This window comes from Esox lucius, chromosome 2 (genome assembly GCF_011004845.1).
Source record: "Esox lucius isolate fEsoLuc1 chromosome 2, fEsoLuc1.pri, whole genome shotgun sequence".
Classification (NCBI taxonomy): Eukaryota; Metazoa; Chordata; class Actinopteri; order Esociformes; family Esocidae; genus Esox; species Esox lucius.
Genome location: NC_047570.1, coordinates 8502933 through 8528037, shown reverse-complemented (window position 1 = coordinate 8528037; position 25105 = coordinate 8502933). Strand labels below are relative to the sequence as shown.

The 25105-nt window shown below is 46.2% G+C and overlaps 1 protein-coding gene across 6 annotated transcripts in view; it reads left to right on the top strand.

Moving 5' to 3' along the window:
* Positions 1-25105, top strand: part of LOC105022733 (zinc finger protein 536) — a 139639-nt gene that overhangs the window by 32059 nt on the left and 82475 nt on the right. For all 6 annotated transcript variants that reach the window (XM_034296996.1, XM_010891407.3, XM_034296995.1 and 3 more), the window contains one exon: positions 17066-17193. The gene's annotated coding sequence lies outside the window, so the exon portion shown is untranslated. The remainder of the gene's footprint in view (positions 1-17065; positions 17194-25105) is intronic.

Sequence of the window (25105 nt, the reverse complement as noted above, 5' to 3'; positions counted from 1 at the left end):
AGGCTGATTTCTGTGACCAGATTTAAAATGTGGGGGCCTAAAAATAGCAGCGTTGTGATGAAACAGAGCTTGTAAAAAGACAAAACGTCTCATGGGACAGGCAACCTGATGCGAGTTAGACACCCGGGACATTCAGACATCTCTACACTGAAAAAGAACAGCAACCAGAGGCAGCTAGGGAGCATCAGGAAAGGAATTAACAGTGATGAGTGAACATGTTAAATCACACATTTGGATTCTTTAACCTTGTTTTATCTGTGTGTTTTTTCCCCCAAACCACACAGTGGGGGTTCTGTGTGGATAGAAACATCTTTATTTCGGATGTAGTTCTCAATGACAACCAAGGTTTACTCCCAGAATCAACCTAAGCCCTGTTTCGGCGACAACTGTTCTTCTTTTTGTCTGGTCGGATATTTTTTTGTTGTTTTGTTTTCTGGGTGCCTTTCGACCTCTTTTTTTGGCTTCAAATTGGTGGCACATTTATGCAAATGCAGTAGACACCTAGAACCGGAGGAATATGTGACAGCTGTGAAGGAAAATTCAATTAAGACACCCCTGAGGTGTGGTAATTGATCTGCACTCTTTTTCTCTCTCTTTCTTCTCTCCCCCTCTTTCTCTGCCTTTTGCCGTTGTTGTTTTATGAAAACAAAATCCTGTTTCAAGATTGAGGACTGCTACTGTCAGGGTGACTCATCAGCAGTTATTTATATATACTGCAAGTTTCTCTACAGGGGGGAATTCTACACTACTTACTGAATGGATAGCTGTCTTCAATCCCCTGGTTCGGCGTTCAGCGTTCACGGCTGCTCTTTAAAGTGTTCCCGATCTCGGTTTGATTTTCCTAACTTCGTAGGGAATGGGAAGGGGCTAGGAGTTGGTCTGTTTGAAGGGAAGGAGAAATAATGCCAGTTCAGGCTGATCAAGCGAACAGTTGTCCCGGATGCTTTGGGGGGAATTCGAGGAACGGCGAAGGAGACAACCCAACTGGTTGCAATGTGATGCTGTCAGTCGTGCCGTAGCCTTGTCTTCCCCTCGTCCTGACTGGTGGAAACTTTTTCTCTTGCTGACTTTCTCAGTGCTCGCGCTCCCCCCTCCTCGACCCCCCCCCCATACCCCCCCCCCACCCTTCTCCTCCTCCTGCTCCTAGGTGGAGGGTTCCAAGTGCGCGATGGTGCATTAATACGGACACCTGCTTTGTGCTGGCGGCCCGGCGGATTGCCTGTTTCGCCCGCGCCCCCCTCTTTCATCATCCTTCTGCGGTTTGTCTGGAATGGGCCTACCTGATCTGAGAGAACGCTTGGCTGGGGTTTTGCTCTCACATTCATCTTCAGGCGAGCCAGGCAGGCAGGCAGGCAAGCGGACAGACAGACAGGCAGAAGTTTGTGGATGTAGCACCGTATGTATGTGTGTTTGTGTGTGTGTGTGAAGAGAACGGTTGCTTGGAGGTCTGTCTGAATCCATACGTTATGTGATTTACTCTATATGACGCATGCGATGGACTTCCTATGTAACACGCTGGCTTTAGCTCCCCACGCCTCCCCTCGCCTCCCCTCGTCTCCCCTTGCCTCCCCACGCCTCCCCTCGCCTCCCCGCAGCCACTCGGGCTTAGGCAGTACATGGAAGAAGGAAACAGTGTTAGAAGCCAACCCACGTCCTTGAAAAACATGAAGCCCCCCCACACTTGTTCATAAAATCAGGCAGAACTCACCCCTTTAAAAAAAAAAAAAAACTAATGTTGAATACTTAAGAGGGCACAATATGTTCTGTTGCATTATACTTTGTTAGCAGGGAAAGAGGCAAAAGGGCAGTGAAAAGGAATACTTGCTATTTAATTACTGTCAGCTGAATGAGCTCTGTTCAGTTCGCCCCCTCCCTGATGTAAAAATTCTTATTCACTTAGTATGTAGGTCACATTACAGTGGTGTCTGGTTATTGGACATGGGCTTAGATAACTGTTTGTTGAGTATTAAATGCTTTTGCTGCCTCAGCACCCCTTCTAACTGGTATTTTTCACACAGCTGTGCTACTGAAAGGAGGCAACACTGCAGCAAAAATCATGTCACCCCCCCAGCCCCCGCCGAAATGCGAAGCTGGGTGTGTGTGTGTGCTGTAAAAAAAGATTTAGTGACATTTCTTTTTACATATATGTGTGTGTGTGTGTGTGTGTGTGTATATATATATATATATATGTGTGTGTGTGTGTGTGTGTGTGTGTGTGTGTGTGTGTGCGTATATATATATATATGTGTGTGTGTGTGTGTGTGTGTGTGTGTGTATATATATATATATATATGTGTGTATATATGTATATATATATATATGTGTGTGTGTGTGTGTGTGTGTGTGTGTGTGTGTTTGTGTGTATACTTTTAGGTTAAGAAAGAGAATTTTGTACAAACTGTAGCTACAACCACAAAGCCAGTCATTGGAATGGCGAAGAATAAAACAGAGATGTGCTTTTCTTGCTGAAAGAAACCCAGTGACCTGAGGCCGGGCAGATGAATCTGTGCTTTCTTTACTCTTATCCATGTTTGCTTTCCCTGACCTCGCGCTCCGCTAATGCCAAGCTGCTTTCGCACAGTGCTGCCTTAATGGTGCTGATAGGCCCAGAATGTTGCCGCGGAGTTTTTCTGTCGAAGGTTGGGTCTAGTCTGTTGTTTCTGGCCAAACGGGAGCTCTTGGTTATTTCTCTCCAGCCCCCCCCACCCCCCCACCCCTTGTTGCTTATAACGAGCCCAGATGGCGATTGATTTTTCAAGTGCTGACATCCCTGCCCGAGAACGCGCTCCCTTCCCTCTTTACGCCGAGAGACTCAGCCGCACTAACATCATGATGCGATCATCAGCTTTGTGCCGCCAACGTCAACCATTGATTGACAAAGCGAGCACAAACACACACGCCGTGGGGAAAAAGGGAACGAAGAAAACGACACATGCGTATTCTTCAGACCCCAATTTCTCTTTAAAGGAGATGATGGGGTCCGTGAAGACGGCAAGGTTCATGGAAGAATGCTTGGGAGACCGAATTTTGTCCGAGGGTGTCAGAGGGTCATGAGGAAAGCCCTGGACAGGGAGAGCAGTGGAGGAGAAGGCCTAAAGTGACAGCGGTGCTCATTCGCTTTGCTGTAGCTCCATGCAGTCAACGCCGAAGCTAAATGATGTCATTGGCTAACTAGCCATTCTCAGGCCATTGCCTCTGTTTGCGTGACTAAATACATACAATTAAGGGCCCGGCACTTCTCAATCTCTATGAACTCATTGTTATCCCGGGTTCAAGTGCACTGATAATGGGGGCCGGAGGAAAACAGGCGTATCATCGAGGCGCTGCACACAGAGGGCTGGTGGGTAAAATAAATGTCTCATTATTAGTCCGCATTCTCTTTCGCCCAAGAGCACAGCTTGCTCTTTTTCTCTCCCTCTCTCGTTCTCTCTGTTCTTTTCACTCTCTCTTTTGTTTCGTGAGGACCCCTTTGTGGAATCGGTGTTGTCTTTTTACGATGCATGATTTCTGCGTAGCTACGGTATGACGCAGGGCTGTAGGCTTTTTGGTGCAGCTGTAGACTTGTGAAAAAGTCCTCTCTCTGCTCCAGCTAATTCCCCCTTTAACGGCACCATTAGGCCTCGGGGGCCGCTGTAAAAATCGCTGGACGGTGGACAACAAGACAAAAACGAAGAGAAAATCCCTTGTTTAGGTACAATTTATTATGCAACTCGGAACGGTGGCTTGTCCGATCTTTGCGGTTATCAGTCCTTCCCGTAAAAAGAAACATGGACCTTTTATCACGAATGGTTGCGTAAATTGTATTACCGTCTTGGCCAAGGTTTTCTAACCATGTCAGGGACCTTAAGAGTTCCATCACGTTCTACTCGTTGAGGTCACGTTCGATGATAGTCTTGCCCCTCAGTCAGATAAAACATTTTCCATCCTCCTGGACCTTCGCTGTCCTCCTGTCATTGATGCCTTGAGATCATATGACACTTTCTCAGTTGCGTGCGCCTCCTGCCTTCCTGTCTTCCTGCCTGGTTTTCTCGCTTTCCGTCTGCCTGCCTGTCTGTCCGCCAGGCCCCTCCCACTGCCCAGTGATTGATGGCCTGACCAGAGGCTGAGTAGACAGCTTCGCTCACGCCCGCTCCCTGTGCCTTTTCCCAGGGGTGGGTTCACCTCCGAGATTGGGGGGCGGGGCGGCGGGCGGAACGCGCGTTCCCCTCCAGCCGGCGGCGGCTGCGGCGCAGGTAAATGGATCTTATTTTGCGGCGCGTCAACACGTGTAAAGGGGCCCACGGCTCATTACCCAAGCCTGATCCCACTGCAGATACGCTGATGGATGGAGGGCAGGGACCCTACCTCAAACACTCCTCTGTCTCCTCTCTCTTCCTCTCTCCCTCCCCTCCCTCTCCTCTCTCCCTTTATACATCTCCCTCTCCTGTTGGTGGGTGGAGGGGAATTTGTGACAGTGCCCCAAGGCCCGTCCGTAGCTCTGAGGAGTCGTTGCAAAGGGTCCTCGTTTCACCGTAGCATTAGCCCTTCCCTGGTAACCCTCCCTCTCCCCTCGCCACTTGTTGCCACCAGCGATGCTCCCCAGTGCTTGCTTTAAGACGGATCCAATCCACTGCATTCCTCGCATTCACGCTTTGCAGGATCTGCTAGTCAAATGGTTAATTGGTTACAGATTGCTCTTTAACCCGTGTGGGGGGGGGGGGGTTACACATCATTCCAAGCCTGTTAAAGCCTTATGGGAAATGGAGTGCGGTTTACAATGCAACCGACGGGGGAAAGGTCAACGGATTCTTCACACCACATTTCCATAGTTCTGTCACTCACGCCCTGACAGTCACATGACTCTGCGGTTTAGCTCCGCCCTCAGCACGAGTACACCGTTAACCATAGTGGTTCTCACCACAAAACACACGCACACACACACAGACACACAAATAGAAAAGGGGGGGAAAAAAACATTGAAGGGGCTGCTCTGAAGCAATCTGTTACTTCAAGGCATCTGGTGATGGGCTGTTTTTTTTCTGTCCATTCTCCTCTGAGTGTCATCGTAAACATGCTCCTTTGGATCTGAAACAGACAACATGGCACTTTTCAAACCTTTGATATGGTTCTGATTCGTCACCTCTACCTCTGATCCATCTTAGACTGGTCCACCAGTCACTCCTATACATCTAAGACCCTGGCCAGCACTTGGGTCTTTAAAGACAGGATAAAAAGACAGAGTGGGCACAGTCCATATTGCCCCCCGTACTTCATACCGCTGCCGTGATGCTTGGTTTTAATTGTATCTCTCTCCCCATCTCTTCCTGTCTGTTTGTCTCTGCCTCTCTCTGCCTAACTTTCCCACCTCTCACTCACGCATTGTTCAGAGCATCTATATCTCGCTGGGGTCGTGTAGAGCAGGTAGATGTATCTGAGGACAGAGAATTAAAACAAACCCATTTAAAGTTAGAAGCTAACGTGGTTAGCGCCGGTGTTTTTCTGATGCGCTAGCTGTGGTCTGATAGAATAAGATTAAGCAGTCTGTTGACAGTAGAAGCACATATTCGCCGCAGAGGAGGGGTGTCATAATCAATAACACGATAACCATTCAAAAACCTGACCGAGGGGAAAAGTTTCCAAAGACTCCAAAGAAAACCCCTTAAGTCACGATGTCAAGGGCTTTAAAAAAAAACAGTGTGACACTGTAAAACGCTTCCTTTCCAAGCGCCATAAGATGAAAATCACATGTCCCTCCGTGAATGGCTTCATTTACCCGTCCCGTTCTCGTGAATGATAGTACCGGTCGCCCTTTTCTCACACCGATCGTCAGTGACATCCGATTATCTATTCGTCAGCATCCCCAGTTTGCCTAGTGCGTGTAGGCGGTATTGTTTGCGCTCGTCTTTCCCCCTGGGGTCGGAGAAGTGACGTAAGAGGTCAAACAACTTGGTGGAGTTACTCTCTTGTTGTCCTCCTTAGTCTCCCCTTCTAATTATGATTTGGTGAATATGCTTTTCTGCACGACTCATTTTCTTCCAAAACAATGGCGACGTTTGTTTGTCCCTCGAATTAGGTGTACAGTCCTATCCGAGCGTAGCGAAAAACCCACTGCGAGCGTGAATGTCTTTGTGCGCGTCGACTGCGCTCCTGCTAACCAGATTATGCTAAACGTGAAACATGACTCAACACTGATTGTCAGTTAAAATCATAGCTCGGACCCAAAGTTCTACTTATGTCAGGAGATCCTTTCGAGATTTGAATTGAAATATGCGAATTAGGGGCCTGTTCGGTTTGAGGTCCCAGTGTTAAAGGGCTTAAGATTCCACCTCGTGGATGACTAAGCTACGTGGTAGCGTAGTTAATACTCAGACGCCATTTTGTAACTCGCCTCTACTGTTCGTCAAATCTACCGTTCGTAGTTTTTTGCAATTGATTCTGAATGAGATGGACGTGTCCCTCCAGGGTGCCGGGCATCCAAGGGCAGCGTGTGAGGTTGTGTACACGGCACAGAGTGGGATGGGATGGCGTGCTCACAGTTAACACCATGGGTTATTTTTTTAGGTCCCTCTTTTACTGCATTTGGACAGGAAGGGAATGTGATTGGCTTTGTTCAGTCTTCCTGGCAGACGACATGCACTGACATCTGTTCCCTCCTAACCATTCAAACCAATCTCGATCAGAAGTCACACACAGACACACACACACACACACACACACGCACACAGACAGACAGACAGACAAACACACAGACATGCGGACGTTCACACAAGGAAGGAAAACGCTCTCGCTCCTGTCTACGGAACGTGCCGTGGAGGCCTGTGCCGTGGAGGCCTGTGCCGTGGATGCCACTGGTTACGTGGGTTTAGTGATGAGGAATGTCAACGGGCACAGTGGCGTGTGAAAAAGTGGCACGCGTTATTTAGCGGCGTTCGTGAGCTCGACGGATTGGAGGGACCATTATGAGAGTAAAAAGCAAAACTGGCATGGGTGGTTGAGAGAAGCCGACTGATTTGCTTGTGCATTCAGGGCGGATTGTGGCAGCGTTGCAAATCTTATTGCGTTGCTAATTTATATTATTGGCGGCGTAGACGCTGGCACGGGAGCCGCTTGTATCTTTCACATGTGGAATGCGAGGTAGCGGGAGTGGTACGAGGCGAGGCAGGCGAATCTCTGTCAGTTGTCCCTCTTAAGTTGATAACCGTCCGCGTGTCTGGGTGTTACAAAAGAAACCGCGCAGCTTCCGCAGGAGGAAAAAAAAAGAAAAGAGAAAAGAAACGCAGAAAAGTCCGTCGATGGGAAGCTGTTTCAAATTACTCTCAGTCGGGGCCTGAGAAATGAATGTGACGCTTCCAGATTTCATATTTTTGTTGCAATTACCCAAACTGGAAATTAATTCTTTGCAGGCTCCGTGTGATTGTGTTGCACGCCTGTGAGCAGGTGTTCGCCATATTTGAAGATGACAGTGAGGGTAAGACCCACGCCTTGGCTAATAAAGGGGCTCTGTGATGGAGCGCATGTGACACCCTCTCTCTAGGGCCACAGCCCAAATCGATCAGTGTGTGTGTGTGTGTGTGTGTGTCCTGGAGGGGAAGCGTAACGGGGATACACCGGGCAGTGCACTCCTCTGTCTCTGAGATGCGTGACAGTAATGCCGTGCGGCAGACACCACTTTTTCAGAGGGAGCTTAACAGGAGCCAGAAGGATGATGTAGTCTGTCAACGCTACACAGATCCAAATCTGGAACTCGGCACAACATCTCCGATATTCTGATGGCTTATGTCATGTGATGACCGAAGTTCGTGCTAGGGATTGGGACGCGGTGGCTCGGTAATCCTCCGAGTCAAGTGCTGGTGCCGCTCTCTTAAAGGGAAGACAGAGGGGAGAGGATGGTCTATGGAGCAGGACAGCTGGGGGCGTGGGGGGGCGGGGTGTCAGTTCCCCATTGCTGTCTTGCAATTTTTTATTGTTACATTATGTTTAAAGTTATTAGCATCTTTTTTTTCTAACGGGCCAGTAAGTGAGCCTTTCACTGTTAGCCTAAACCTGCTGTTAACAAGCATGTGATGAACACCATTAGATTTGATTTTAAACAGCCGTATTCAAAAGTTCACAAAACAAAAAAACTCCAAACCCCCTCTTTCCTTCACATGCATGGTGTGTTTCTGCTAGTGTGGGGAGGGTACTTGGAGATCTTAAAGGAGCCCAGTTTGACTGTGTACTACCGAGCAGTACTCGGGTTAAAACAACCAATCATGTCACAACCCATTTGATGTGATAATCAGCCAGGCTAAAAAAATGATTAGAATACATCAGCACACCTCTTTTCAGCAACGCAGCTGCTTGGAAACACACGTCTTACAAGATAACGTCAGAATGACTGGGTCTTGGTGTGTTTATGTGTGTGTGTGTTTGTGTTTGTTTGTGTTCATCCATTGTCTCTCTGAGGCATCTGTTATGCCTTGAAATGTTGCACATTATTTTATAACTCAAGCTCCACTGAAGATAAATATACAGGTTTAGACCAGATTCCTCTCTTTTTTTTTTCTTTCATTATCTTCAGAATAATGCTCAGCGTCCTTGAATGTTATTTACCTTGACACATCTATCTCACAGTTTTTTTAGGGAATACTTTTTTTTCTGTTAATTTTTTAAATGTTAATGAAAGGGACGTTAATGTGATTTCTTAATCTGTGTATTGCCTAGTGATGCATAAGACTGGGCCTTTTTTAAAGGCCAGGGGAGCTGCGTTATGTTAGAGATGGAATGCGGACTAGCTGGGAGAAATGCACCTTGTGTTGTTGGACATTCTAGCTGCCCTGTTCCTCCAAGAAGGCTTTCCACAACCATTACCAAGGCTTCAGTGTCTGTCACCTTTTCACCCTTTCAACGCAAAACATAGATCTCCTTTTGGCTAGGCCGAGACCCATCTCTGTAAGTCTGCTCTACCCATTATAATATTACAGTGGTCTTCTTACTCAAAAGGAGCCGAGAGAGAAAGAGAGAGAGAGCGAAAAAGAGATTATCATTTGTAAGATAAATCCATTCCAACCTTGCCCCAGTTTAAATTACACTGTGTTTTTCTTTTTTGATTTCCATTTTGCGCATAATGCTCTCTCTCTCAGTGTGTTTTAAGTTATATTAGCGTGTGAGCCCTTCTCAAAGAGGTGTTTGTTTCGCTTTTTTCCCCCTCCCAGCGCTTGAGTGAGATTCTCCTGATGCATTAGCCTCCTGTAATTGACAAGTGGTGTTTAGATGATCTGGAGATGGAGGGGACATTCACAAGCCAGAATACAGGGATGGATATTTTTAGTCTTTTCGGACAGAAGGTCGACCATCTAAGGCCATAATCATCAATGCTGGATGGGTGTAACAACAAATGGCTGGGCAGCTAATAACACAAAAGGGATATCACCATGTTATCGTAGGGACGCAGTGGAGCTTTGCCAGGGACTGCAGCTAGGAGGGCCAATCGAAATTGGCGTTTTGTGATTTGCCATTTGTAACTGGCCGGCGACGCTCATTGGTCGAAGGCCAGTACAACTTTTTTGAAGGCAATCTATAGTGGGGCTCAGGCCGACGCGTAGCTAACGACATATCGCCTCAAACTCCTTGGAACAGAACGGAGATCATGTTGCTGTAGCTAGAGCAATAAGAGTGTTTACGGGTTCAGTGGAGGGGTGTTTGGATGAATCAGAACTTGTAGTACGTCGATTGTACTGATGCAAAAAACGGCTGTTAGTGGCTTATAGTAACCTACCATAGAAACCCTAGTGTCTGTTTGTTAGAGGAAACTCTTTGTATGCCTCAGTGACTTGTCATGTCAACACAAGACACCATCTGATTGGACTAGTGAGCTGACCAGGCTAATGGCTGATACCGTGGTTGGCCGAGAGAGCGAGAAAGGGGAGTGAGTTAGAGACCGAGAGAGTGACAGACAGAGAGAGATAGATACAGCTATATAGAGATAGAACTATAGGGAGGGAGGGAGGGAGGCAGGCAGGGAGGGAGGGAGATAACAGACTGGTCCTCGAGGGGAGCTGCCTGCACAATGTGAGCTCAACAAAAGATACTATTTGATAAAGCCCCCCCCAGCCCCCCTCCCCAAAGCCTCCATTAATAATGAAAACCTAATGACGAGGTAACCTAATGATGTAATGAATATCACAGCAAGGTCAGACAGACCAGGCAGGCTTGGTTGGGCTTTAGAAAAGCCATCGGTGGAGATGTCCTTTATGAGTCGGTCTGTCTGATGTTGTGTTCTGTCTGCCTGGTCGTACAGTGTCACTTTGTTCACACCGAGTGTTCTGTGTGTGTGCGCGTGCATGTGTGAGAGCGCTTGCATGTATCACATGTGGCCCAGCGGAGGGACTAGATCTGGTGTTGAGCTGGTGATTAAAAATTGAGAGGGTTTGAATGACACCGATGAGAGTCTGCCGGAGCCAGGTGCGATCAATAGTGCTTTGGTGCATAGGCCGTGCCTTCTTGGCACACTCTGTGGTACAGTGTGAGAGCCATAAACCATGCCAGGGCGGGTCTTCAATGGTCAACGGGGGCCCACTGGCCCTAAAAACAGTCAGTCAATCAATGTTTCCCACCACAGTCCAATAAACAGGGGACATCAGCAATGATCTGCAGTACAAAGCCGCCTCGACCAGGAAACCAGAAGAAACCTCCCCCGGTCAAGATGACGTCAGCCCCCGTCTGTGTCCTGTACTTAGAGCTGAACGTACATCAGGCCCGCCAGGGACATGACCCGGCCGAGTGGTTCCAGTTTCACCCGCCCCGGGATTTGCTTAAATTGACGTGGCCCGGCGGGTTGTTCGATCTGTGTCCTGTTGTCTGAGGTTGCAGCGTGTCTGGCCTGACCCCCTCCCCCCACTGTGAGGGTTGGACACATACAGTCGCGACTGTGGTGGGGGGCTGAGCGGACCAACGGCTCCGCGGACGAAGCCCGGCAGGGGGCCGTAGCGGAAGCTCGAAGTCAAACCAACTGCGTGAATGGTACCCCAGGAGACAGAAAGGCAGTCAACCAAAGTAATACATCACATGGGCTTTGTCCTAATCCAGGCAGGGCCCGTGCAGGTTAGCTGTTTGCGGACACACGGAGCGCTATGCTACAATTCCACTGTGGCGCGGCGCAGTTTGTAGCGCGAGTGCAAATACGTTGCCGGGCGTTTTCCTGATGTGGACGGGGAGGTCTGAGGTCTGCCTCTCTGGTGGGTTTATAGAGGGCTGGTGTGTCGGTGCCTTCAGAGCCACAAAGGCCGGTTCTCCAAAGGAGCCTGAGGTCAGCGTGCCCCCCCCCCAGCGTGCCCCCCCCCAGCGTGCCCCCTCCCCAGCGTGCCCCCTCCCCAGCGTGCCCCCTCCCCAGCGTGCCCCCCCCCATCCACCCTTATGGATAAGTCAAGCTATTACACAGATGGAGTCGCTACAGAGAACATGTTTTCTTTTTTATCCAGCTTTAAACTACTTCAGTGTAGCTGGTCAACCTTTGACACACTGCACACGCTATTTGTATAGTAGACGGAGTACCAAGAAGCAGCTCACATTAGCTTTCTAACCCTGTCGTTAAAGAAGTAGTTCCCAGTTTTACAACATAATGTTAGATCAGTGGGCTAAGGTCCAGGAGAGGTTGTAATACATGGTTCTGTCTCATAAGCCTCTTCCGTCTCCAGCTTCAACTTAAGCCTCTGTTAGCTGAAAAGAGGTTTGGTATGAAAAAAGCGAACGTCTCCTTTAAAACTGTTTTTATTTCCTATTTTCAAAAGACCTCAGGCCCAGGATTCATACGGAGTGCCCTCAGCCTAGAGCTGCGCAGCCCTGACAGTCATAGTAGATATTAACCCTGTGGTTATCCTCTTCTAGCTGTTCTGGCTGTGGGTAACAGCTCATACAGAGCTTTCAGAAAGGTCTGGAGGAGGAAACACCATGCCTAAAGCCAAAGATATTTTACCAACATGCAGTGGTTTTATTGTATTTCTACTTTTCTTTGAAGGGACAAACCAACGTTTCTCATATCATCACATTCTCATGAGGTTAGGATGCACAGAAATGCTGGACGCGATAGTCCAAACCGATTTGCCGTTCTTTGATTCAAACCAAAGGTTTACAGGAATCTTCTTAAGGATTGAAGAGCGAGGAGTGTCAAAGATGCGATAAGGGCTGTCCGTTGAATTGGTCCAAATCTCTGACTTGGTAGCTGTTTTGCATGTTGTGCATGGCCGTGTCACTGTTGTCACCCGAAACACCGGGATGTGACACACTTAAATTGTGCGCGGTGGTGTACGGAGCATCACTCATCAGAAGCCACCATGAAAATACATCTGCTCCTCCATCTGATCTTGTCTGGTGTTGCTTCTCCTCAGACATAACTCATTTTTACCTTCAGACACCCCCCCCCCCCTTCCTCACCAAACACACCCACCAAACACACACACACACAGTGACCCATACAGCCTTGCAGTGTTGGCTTCCAGACAACCTTGTTGAGTGTTTTTATTTGTGCGAGTTTGCGCGTGTGTGTGCACGTGAACTGGGGGATGGTGGAAATAGTGTTTTATGAGGACTATTAGATATTAGCAGACTGATAGTTTAATTACAGGAATCCTCTGGGTCGGACTTTTTCTTTCCTTCTCCTAATCACTTCTGATGAAGTGTAAACATTCAATTTTGCAAAAATGCAAACATGCACATGTCCTCTTAAAAAGCCCCAAGCAGTGAATTTAAACAGTCGTGCTCGTTTGGACGTAAATAGTTTAATCTGAGTCCATAAATCATATGGAGAATGTACGTTTGGCCTGGGCAAGGTCTTCAAGTTCACACACGGATTCTGTAAACACGCTTTAGCTGGTCGTTTCCAGTGATTCATCTACGAGACTGCCGTAATCAAAAACAATAACTGCTCAAAGTGTAAACTCTTCAGAAGAGTCCTGGAGAAGTAAGAAATAATAATCTGTGTGTGGGCCCCACCAAACGCTGAGAACGCAAACATTTCACAATAAAGTTGTTTAAATAAAGGCTTTGGCATCGATGGCCGAGAGATAGAACGTGCTGCGTTAATTACGCACGACCATAAAAAATAAACCGCCAGTATAAAGTATTACTCCGTTCGTCTGAGTTTAACTTATGAAATGGCAGCGAGGTGTGTATCTCAGACGTGAGAGGGGAGGTATTGTTTGGAGAGAAAAGAACAGGCTCTGAAGGAGAGAAAAAAAATCAACAAAAAACCCCCCGAAAAGACTGTACAATCAACAAAGAGTGCAGTGTTTACTGTGAATTTCAAGACTTTCAAATACTTCCCCTGCACTTGGCTGGCACTGCTGAGAGAAAATAGCCCGGTTAAGCATCTCGTTTATTATTCTTAAACTCGGGTGAAAAGTAATATGCTTTAAAGTCACTGTGAATGTATCGGGCATCGCCGGAGTTTGGTCTTACGCGCGGTGTATGTGAGTAAAGTTACATTAGGCGATGCGGGGAAAGAGATTATTTTTCCTGAGGCCCGGACTTAAGTTTCTACAGCTGGGTGGCCCTCTTCTCTATAGCCCTGTTAACATAAGAATGGAGGGGGGGCTGGAGGCTGAACCGAGTTAGCTGCTTTAAATTATTCCTCGCCTCCGCGCTGCATAGCAGGGGCTGTTGTTATCCACTTATAACATCAGACATTCACTCTCTTTTACTCCCTCTCCTTCATTTCCTACCTCTCTCGCTGTCCCACCTACCCTTCCTTTGCAACGCTGTGTCGTAGAATAGTTTGGGCATCGGATTGCGGCCCGTGGACCGGTCTTTATTACTGTAGTGCCTGACTTAGCGTTGGCACACCACGGCCCCTGATTCTCTCCGGCCTACGATAGGGCAGCGTCACAGACCTTTGGGGCGTTCGCCACATGAGCGGACAGGCCAAGAGCGGGCCAACGTGACGCTGAACAACTAGCTAAGCACACCTGAACATGACGCTGTGGTACCGTCTCGCTGCTTAATCGCGTTTCATCCTCCAGCCTTAAAAGCCCGGATCTGGGTAATGTTAATTCACCTTAACGCGACTAAAGTCAAAGGATTGGAAGGAGGGGGTTGTTGGGGGGCTACGCCGCTAAGCCCTGGGGAGGAATGCAGTTCTGAACACATGTTTGTATACATTTTGCGTACGTCTTGGAGTACAGGACGGCGGATGAATGGTGCTTGAAGACATCTGGATGCGATGAAATGCCATTCATCTAAACAACATTGAGCCGCGTCTATCTGCCTAGCACACCACCCAACATGTTTCTATAACATACTTTTTGGCAGCGTTACCTAAAGTGCTATATTGACAAATATTTCATTGCAACAGCATAGTGATTTAAGGCCCAGGGTTTTTCCTCTCTCTTTATTTCCCCCTAGATAAACATGTCGGTCATTAGAAGCAGCTATGTACTTCACAGAAATGACTGAAAAGGCTGACTTAAAGGTTAGTCACTTCAAAAAACAAAAATAAAATCATTGGATATTTATCTGGCTGTGTGAGGATACTAGATTGTATACGCAGACTATTTACATCATTCCCTATTTGCCAAATCTTTTTTTATTTTTTTTCACCAATTTTTCCATAGAGTTGGTGATCTGCAAATAAGCGGACAGGTTGATCAGATACCTTGTCGTTAGTGACAGTAGCGATGGAGGGGGAGATAAAGGGGGAGATAAAGGGGGAGATGGGGGGAAGGGCGGAAGGAGAGATGAAAGGAGAGATGGTGTGTGTGTGTGTGTTTGTCTGTGTTTGTGTGTGTGTGTGTGTTCGTGATTGGCACACCTATAGATTTATCAGCTCCTTAATTCTATTTAAACAAATAGTCTTGGAGCCTTGGAAGGCAGTGTAGGGACATGACTGGGATAATAAGCGTCATGGAATCTAATCAGATTTCTAAGAGGAATTGATTGTTGTGTGGCAGGAGGAGCAGGAGTGGGGTTGACAATAAGCTGAAATTTAAGTGTTAATTTTTATGCTAATCCGCTGGCATCTCTGTGTGATGCAATTTGGTTCCCCGCTCCGCAGACATGAAATTGTCCCTCTCACAGAGAAAACGTCAGCTTGCCAGACCCTGAAAGCTTGTAATTTATTAGGTATGTTTCTATTAGTATGTGTCACAGTTGTTAGAGAGCCAACTGCACACGTCTGGACGCGCGTACACACGGTCCCACACAAACTTACACAAACTCACACACACACACACGTACACACAACGGTTCCTCGTGCTTGTTCCGCCCAGCCGTCCGCCTTAAAATCGTCTCAGTTCACTGGCTCCGGCGTTGGGGCATTAATGCATTATCATATATCGGGTGGTCCTTGCCCTCTGGACAAAAGGGCTATTTAATACAATTTAATGACATTCCCAAACTGGAGAAAGAGCCTGAGACTGGAAGGCAGAGCCTAGATTAAAATAGCATCTGTGTTTCTCATGGCTCACCCATGCAAACGTTTCAGCTTAAGATGCGTGACTTCTCTCCTTCTCTGGCGGGGAATGGGGGGGTGGTGAAGTGAGAGGCTAACGCGACCAGGGAGAATCGGAGGGAAACCGAGGGAAGCCTAAATATGAATTTTCCCTCAAAGACAACGCGCCGTAATCCGGGGCCTCAGCACCGCGTGTGAGTTGTGGCTCTCTCTTCCAAGGTGACGCGTTTCCAGAGACGCGCAGTGATGTCATCCACATGAGACAACAGAGAGACAGCGGAATCTGGGCTTCGGCGTTTGGGGTTTCGCCGAGTTCCGGCAGGGGCCTGTCTGAACGCTGCTCTCCTTTGCAAGCTTATTCTCTGTGTTTCTGGCTTTCAGGCTGTACTGTATACTCTCCAAACTCCCTATTCTCACTGATGTTCTCTGTGCCCGTCCCCAACTCCAGCAACATTGTACACTGGGCGTAGTAACAGAGTGAAAGGTTTGGATGCAATTCACATATAGGTCAATTAAATGCAACAACATCTGCTCTCTCCTATAACCATTTGCATATAGTATTCATATGTTAATGGCGCCCCTTGTTTTTTTTTTTCTGTTTTTCTTTTTTTTTTCGCACTTCCTCCCCTCCTCCACATCTCTTTGTAACCCGAAAAATAAAAGAGAGATACACAATTTTTTGACTCATACTTCCCGAAAGCGGATACAGACGTCCTATTTTTACAACCCCTCCCGTCAGACGATTAAAGGAGAGTTTCTTCAGCAGACAAGTGCTGGGGTTGTTCTGTTGCTATGCCTCTGATTTCAACAAGAAGAACCCTGTTACTTCACTGGGAAGGCCTGCCTTTCCAAAGCCGCTTAATGCTTTATAAATCAATGATGACACAGATGGACCAGCGATAATCTATTTAGAATGCCTCACAGCAAATATTGTTGTACAGATGATTAGAGATTGAGCTATTTTAACTCACCCCCTTAACAAATCTTCTGCTCCTTTTAATGCGTTAATTTACATGGGGACTACACACATTTGGTTCGTTTAAATAAATCTCAAACAGAAAACGGGGTCTAATGTGTAAACGGTTGAAGCCTGTCGACTCCTCGTGGCGTTATGGTTGGGGATAGGAGAACAAAGAGCATACTGAGAAGTGGTGGTCTCTTGCCAAAACCTTAATGACGACGCATGTTTCTTTAACCAAGAAAAGGAGGGGTCTCCTTAATGGAATTGTGTCTGGGGGTGTAAATGGCAAAGCTAGAGGTCTGAGTCTCTGCTATGGTCGATGGCTCCCGACTTAGCGCGAGGAGGTGGAGGAGGAGAAGGAGGAGGAGAAAATGAAGTGGAGGTTGTCAGATGTGGCAGCTGCTTGGAATCCTGATAAATATAAGCTCTTATTGATCGGATGAAAATGAAAGATCCCAGAGTGCCGTGCAGTATTTAGCTTCTTGTCTGCCGCGCGTCAGTCGTGGCCTTGCTTTTGGAAGGATAGATTTTCAGCCCGGCTTGCCAGGCAAAGGCTTTGATTTCATCTTTAACCTTTTTCGGCTGCATTTCCTTGACCTCTGCGCGTTGCCGCCGTTCGGTGAATTTGTTCCATTTCACTTGACATTGTGTATAGGTCTCTCACCGCCTAACAACCCCCCCCCCCCTCTCTCCCTCTCTGACAGGACAGAGACACATCTCTCCAGGTCGGCGGTCATTGCTGTTTGCTGTAGCGACTCAGTGGCAGTGACTGCCCGGGTCTCCTCGAACCAGCCAAGCAGACTTCAGACCAGCATGCAGTTAGGGCGTTAAGGTAACGCTCCCTTCTACCTGCTGTCGCACACTGATCACTGATCAGCCCGGGCGTCCCACAGGCGCCGCTCTATCACGGTCGCGTCGCTCGCTGCGTGTTGCCATGGGCTACCGCTAATGCTTGTGACTTGTTACAATCTGGGTTGTGATAATCTGCCATAATCAGTGGCCACATGCCGCCTGAAACACACACATGCGTGTCTTTCAGTTTCCGTGCGTTTGCAGTCCGCGTCCCGCCGGTGCCACCTTTCTGATTCCGGTACACTTCCACGTCAATGTCAGGAGTGCTCCCCATATTTATATTTTATGTGCCTGAGCTAGCCGGCGATATGAGATGAAAAATACGGGAGGAATGTTAATGTAATTGAACACTACCCGTACATCACAGGAAAAGTTTCGAGCTGAAAATGAAGGCGGCGGATCGTCGAAATAAGGATTCCTTCCTTGTCTTTTGAACAACGCTCCCTCACTCTTTTAGATGGATGATAAATTCCCTGTGAGAGTGCCTGCAACAGCTGTTGGCAGACAGAGCTAGATATGAGAATAGCAGCATAGGACGAGCGAGCATTAAAAATTAATACGCTATTTAGCCTAGGTGTATTTTAGGTATTTGACATTTTCATGTCCGGGACAGACTCAATTTATTCATAGTGCAGAAAATAAAAAAAGAATAGAAATGGGTGGTGAGAGAGCTGTAAGCGAAGGCCATTCTGTTTTTATGGTCATTCTACTTCCGTACAGTCGTGATCCATGTGAAGGCTTAAAGCACACTGTGTCTATGATGGAGAAACTGGCTCATTATGGCCAGAGTAATAATTAGCCCACTGCACAAAGGAAATGATTTCACTGTTAAGCCCCTGAATGTCTTTCTCTTTTTTGTGGGTAGTCCTGTTTTTTATTGTCTGTTGCGACGACTGGGAAAGCTACACTCAAACAAGAAGCGGCAGCCTAGCTTGCTGGTATAGAAAAGCTGGTACGGTAGTTAGCTAGGCCCAGACAGTGAAAGTGGAAATCCCAGACCTCGTAGTGATTAATTACTAATGCTCCTTTAGAACATCTCCATATCCCTCACAATCTAATCGCGCTGAAATCTAAGACCAAGTCCTGCAAAAAGGGATCTGACTATAACAGCCACCTCGCTCCACGTCCCTCCCTCGTCAGTCCTCTCCTTCCTCCCCTCCTTCCTGTCCTTCCTCCTCTCCCTCACAGACTCCCTCTTTTCCTCCTTCCTCTCTCTCTCTCTCTCTCTCTCTGCCTTTGTCACTGTCTTTCCGTCCATTTCTTTAACATCTGCACTGTATCCTTTTATTCCTCCTCCCTGTATGTTTATTTAGTATTTTTATCCCTTCTTTAACCCACTCTCCCTTTTTTCGCGCTTCCGTTTGTCATATATACACTGTCTTTACCCTGGGGAATATTTAGCAGTAACATGTTTAACAGTACTCTATTCTTAACTCCAAACACAAACCTGGAAGGCACAAAGCGGAGCAGGGTGAGTGTACTGTACAAACGATCACAATGATAAACAGAAAGCTTTTATTTAGCATTTAAACCTATTACCGGATTGCTAAATCTCAAGCCCGGGATAATTTTCAGAGATATCTGTTTGACTACAAAGAAGATGGGAATCAAAGCCGTTCGCCGTTTAAAGGATAGGAAGGGCACTTTAAAAGCCTCAACAACCTCCTTCATTTTTAGATTTCATTGATTTTACATTGCTGGAGTTCAGTGCCACTGGTACTCAAAGACAAGAACCTGTTTCACCTGCCTTTGTATTGATATGAAGGCAAAAACATAAACCGTACGTAAAGGCTGAATCCTCAACCCTTCAGTCTCTCAGACCCCCCCCCACCCCCCCCAAACATGTCCAGTGTTTGGTGAATAATAAGTGACACATATACCCAGGATGGGTGATCATTTTCTGACCAGTGGTGTGTTTTAGTGAAAGGAACGTTGGGTTCTTGGCGGAGAGCGACGGTGCAGCTACGTGCCCTGGGAGTTGCCATCTCCGCCTCTGTAAGGGAAGGTTTCTCCCTGCGGTGTGAGGGTTGAAGTGTCACAGCCCAATGTGCCTTTGAGGCTGTATCCTAGCAGATTAGCGTCTCTCCTTATCATTCACATCAAGCCCCGCTCCCTTTGAAAACATATTGTACATATCTGCCACACAAACCCCCACCCCAACCCCCCGCGCCCCTGCGCCCCTTTCGTTGTCCGTGACAACAATCTTTAGGCATGATTTCGGGTCTCAGAGGATCGCTAAGAGCCCTTGACAGATAGCAGGTCTGGTGCTGGAGTCAAAAGCGGGCACGTCCGTTCTCCTCCCCGACCGACACGAGGGAGAGAGAGAGAGGGACTGTCAGATGACAGAGGGGCCGGGCCCGGGGGCCCCTGGAGCCCAGAACTCACTCCCGCCATCATCCTCCTATGATAGCTGGGGTAATTGATATATGGGCGCAGCCGTCTCTTCCCCTTCGCGCGTTAAGGTCGACTTATCTACATTTCAACCCTGATTTCTCCACTTCCATTATATTTCCTAGATATTGACTGACTGGCGAGGGGTGGTGTGTGTAAAAAAAAAAGAAAAAGGAAAAAAAGAGAGAAAGAAAAGTGCTTTTATTCCCGGCGTCTAACCCTGACTGTTATCAAAGTAACTTCCAGCTTATTAGCGACAAAGGGCCCCATCCCCTCATTCCTCCTTTGTGCGGTCGTGTACGCCGGCGCTTCCTGAATTAAACTGCTGGCTTCCTGTTCTTTTATATGCATGGCCACATCTGGGGAGCTTGCTCACAGCCCGGCTGCTTAATAACAATCACCTTCCCTTTCACTCGCCTCTGATTGTTTCTAATTCACTCTGACAGATAGTGGCTGACAAGCCGCCCACGTCTCCCTCCCTCCGTGACCCCGGCTCACTCACCGCACTTATAAGGCCTGTCATTTTTAATATTTGATTTCGGTTTTAAGTTATGTGTTTTACCCAGATGATGAAATCAGTGTTTAACCGAACACAAAATGGATCTCCCTCTCTTTTTTTTTTTGTACCCAGTCTCTACGGCGCTCTGCCTCTTCCTTTCTCGGCCTCTCTTCCTTTCTCGGCCTCTCTTCCTTTCTCGGCCCTCCTCCTTTCTCGGCCCTCCTCCTTTCTCGGCCTCTCTTCCTTTCTCGGGCCTCTCTTCCTTTCCGTCTCCACTTCTCTGTTTATGGAGATGAGGGGATAGGAGGTTATTAGGGGTGAAATAGGCACACGTGCAGGAGACGGGTACAGGCGAGACAGGTACAGAAGAGCAGGGTACAGGCGAGACAGGTACAGGAGAGACAGGTACCCGGCTTCCGTGGACACACGTTCTACAGTTCATTGCATGTTCACGTTTTTGGTCAGCATTCATCAGTTCTCTTTGTATGTAGTCCAGGGACAGGATGTTATGCGGCCATTGACACATTTCCGATTTTCAGGACAAATGTCCTCCGGGCTGCGAGCTACTTGGTTACCACATTCTTCGCTTTTCATTGATTGCCAATAAAGGTGTATAGACATGGGTAAAATGTATATCAGGTAGACTAATCGCTAAATGAAACCATAGATTCATCGACAGGTAGATGGATGACATTTTGCAAGGCAATCCATGCAGTCCCTCAATATAAAAAAACAAAAACACAATTTAAAGTTAAATGAAAATAAGCTATTACTTTGTTTCTCAGTTCAATAGTTGGCTACTTCCAGTCTTCAGTGCATATATATATATATATATATATATATATATATATATATACACATATATATATATACACACACATACACACACACACATACACATACAGTGGGGAGAACAAGTATTTGATACACTGCCGATTTTGAATGTTTTCCCACTTACAAAGCATGTAGAAGTCTGTAATTTTTATCATAGGTACTCTTCAACTGTGAGTGACGGAATCTAAAACAAAAATCCAGAAAATCACATTGTATGATTTTTAAGTAATTAATTTGCATTTTTTTGCATTACATAAGTATTTGATACATAAGAAAAGCAGAACATAATATTTGGTATATGGTACAGCAACCTTTGTTTGCAATTACAGAGATCATACGTTTCCTGTAGTTCTTGACCAGGTTTGCACACACTGCAGCAGGGATTTTGTCCCACTCCTCCATACAGACCTGCTCCAGATCCTTCAGGTTTCGGGGCTGTTGCTGGGCAATATGGACTTTCAGCTCCCTCCAAAAATGTTCTATTGGGTTCAGGTCTGGAGACTGGCTAGGCCATTCCAGGACCTTGAGATGCTTCTTACGGAGCCACTCCTTAGTTGCTCTGGCTGTGTGTTTCGGGCCGTTGTCATGCTGGAAGACCCAGCCCAGGCCCATCTTCAATGCTCTTACTGAGGGAAGGAGGTTGTTGGCCAAGATCTCGCGATACATGGTCCCATCCATCCTCCCCTCAATAGGGTGCAGTCGTCCTGTCCCCTTTGCAGAAAAGTAATCCATGATGGCGTAGTGTGTTACTAATGGTTTTCTTTAAGACTGTGGTCCCAGCTCTATTCAGGTCATTGACCAGGTCCTGCCGTGTAGTTCTGGGCTGATCCCTCACCTTCCTCATGATCATTGATGCCCCACTTCTTCCATTTTCTAATAATTGCCCCAACAGTTGTTGCCTTCTCACTAAGCTGCTTGCCTATTGTCCTGTAGCCCATCTCAGCCTTGTGCAGGTCTACAATTTTATCCCTGATGTCCTTACACAACTTTCTGGTCTTGGCCATTGTAGAGAGGTTGGAGTCTGTTTGATTGAGTGTGTGGACAGGTGTCTTTTATACAGGTAACGAGTTCAAACAGGTGCAGTTAATACAGGTTATGAATGGAGAACAGGAGGGCTTCTTAAAGAAAAACTAACAGGTCTGTGAGAGCCGGAATTCTTACTGGTTGGTAGGTGATCAAATACTTATGTCATACAATAAAATGCAAATTAATTATTTAAAAATTATACAATGTGATTTTCTGTATTTTTTTTATTCCATCTCTCACAGTTGAAGTGTACCTATGATAAATATTACAGACCTTTGTAAGTAGATAAATATTACAAGCTTTGTAAGTAGGAAAACTTGCAAAATCAGCAGTGTTTCAAATACTTGTTCTCCCCACTGTACATATATATATACCCGGCAGGGTATATATATATAAAACCACAAACTGTGTAGATGTTGGTTATATACACATGGGGTATTTGAATGAACGGAGAAGAAGATTTGGAAGTAGTTTCTAGAGAAAGAAAAAATCAGAAGAGGAGGATGAAGAAAAAAGAAGAAAGTAAATATGAAAAGAGAACGATAAACAGGAAGATGAAGAGGATGTTGAAGAAGCGAAGAAGTTGAAAAGATGATCAGTCGTCGCTGTCTCAAACACGCGTCCTACAAACCCATTGACTGTTTGTACCTCCCAAAGACGTTCTCCCTAACTCATCATCAACTCAGAAACCCTGTATGCCCATATCACCCCGACGTACCCAGACGCTGTCTCAAAAACACACCCACTTCATACCGCCAAGGCGTTGTATCATTCCGGGACATGAAGGTGCCTTGGGCATGCCCGGTTCCATTTTTTTTTTTCACCCAATGACAAAAACAGAACTAATTGGAGTACCACTGCATGTTTTCACTAAAGGCACAAATTAATTACATTTGAGCTGGGAATGAGTATTTTGGGAACGTCCTATGTTCATTCAACAAATGGAGCGAACGAAAAGCAATATTTGTTTTGCTTTGATTAGCAAACCGGCAGGGTAATTTGTTAAGAAGGGGACAGAAAATCTCTGTTTAAACCCCCCCGACCCTCTCCTAAACAGACTATGCCCCCGCACCCCTACCGACAAAGTCCCTACAATGTGCAATCAACCTTCACACCCCCCCCCCCCCTTTCCTAAGCAGTCTATGCCCTATCTTAAATGTTAATGAACTTTTGCCCCCAGCATCATGACTTGAGATCACTCTCTCTCCAATTTCCAGGCCCTAATCTCTGTCCTTTTGTGGCATTGTTGATAAATACTTTATTAATAACTTTTTAAATAATGTAAAGAGTATTGTTTTCTCCAAGGTTGTATTAAACATGAATGAATGTATTTGTCTTCACCAAAGCATGATTAATGCAGATTAGCCTGTATATTCCTCACCTCAGCCTGAGCCCCCAACTCCCCCCAAAAATGACCCATCAACATTAAATATTTATGGCATAATATTAATGGTTTTGTAAAGAAAATAACAAGTTATTAATCCTCTGATTAACAACTGATTAACCTTTTTTATTAAACACGTGATCCGTGCATCGTCGAGTTAGGATGTGTCGTCTGAGTGTGCTGCAGAATAATTATTTTTGTGTCTTTTCTAATTGCAAAAATCGCATGGCTGAACTACTATTTATTTTTTGTAATGTTTTTTTTTTTATTAAACACGCACAGACTCACATTTGCTCACACAATGTGAGAAATGCAGTCGGAGTACAGAAATACAAAACATTTGGAAAATTCTATCGCAAGCAGCGATATATATAGCAGCCGATCTTTAAAACAATGGGGTTTAATTCACATATCCGTTTATTCCACTGCTATTGGCATGCTGTGGGAAAGTAGAGAAAAACACTTTGCTGAAGGACAAATGCTTCCTTTCTCTTTTTTTGTTTTTGCTCATCTCTGTGCTATTGTGTGTATTTTTAGTCCCTGTCTCAGTCCCCTAAAACACAATTATGTTATGTTTTGAGACATGCCAAGAGTGACTTCCCCATGTAGCCAAGACAAATATGGATCTTTGGTCCCTTGATTTACGGTGCTAGATGCTTGTACGAGTTGCTCTTTTTTCTGTGGACATTAACTGTAAAAATGTGTTAGGTTTGTTAAGGATTGGCTTGACAAGTTTGAAGAAATTAAAAGGAAACTAACAACATAGCAGTCTAGAGAGCATAACTACTTGTAGGATGTTACAGCTGGTTTCTAAGATGTTATCTCTAACCTCATGAAGTAGTTAGGTAAAAAAAAAAAGTTTAATGAATTTTCCAATTTCACTAATGACAAAAGTTCTTCTATAGTGTTTTTTGAGAAGGCTTTGGCCTTGTGCTGGGGCCTAGGGCGCTACTCATGGTAATTCCACTGTCCCGGGTCCTGGGCTATCTCACCACCTTCTTTTAAATTAATTCATATCTTTGTTTAAGCAGGGTTTTTTTCCATACACCCTGCCTTTCATTCGGGCCATTTTCTTTAGCGGGCAGAATCCATCAAAGCCCAGTGTGTTGTGAAGCACAGCAACAATGGAGTCCTTTGTGGAGGGATGTCTGAGGGGATAAGTGTGTAGGGGACACTTGTTGTTTTTTAGGGCTCGTTCTTATGATGGATCGCTGCTGGTTCAGCAGGGTGTCTTTGTTCATTTTCTTTTTTCCCCGTGTACCAATGGACAATTTCACCTTTGGCGACTTTCCCTTAACCCCCAGCACACTTTGGACTTGCCCTCTGTCTCTCGAAGTCTCTCTTTTTAAGTCTCTCTCACTTTGTCTCTCTTCTCCACCACAGAAACTATCCGCCCTGGGTCTCCACACAGTCATTCACTCAAGCCTCCGAAAACAATTATCTTTGAACTTGCTTTTAGTGCTGTTTGTCCTAATTACAGATCATTTTCTCTGTCAGATTTCTTCTCTTCTTGAAGTTTTGCCCTGAATGTTGATCCTATTGAGGTTCAACCTTATTTTACTCGCTGGAACACCCCTAAGACCTGGATCCATCACATCTTCCCCTGGGCGTCTTTCCTCTTTCTCTCTCTTCAAATTCGTTTTTTTTTTTTTTAACATCATTTTTTTTTTTTTTTATATTAACCAAATGAATTAGTGGGATCCCGAAATACAGAGGACATTTGGCTTGTCCCAATTTCTTTTGTTATGTTACGCATTT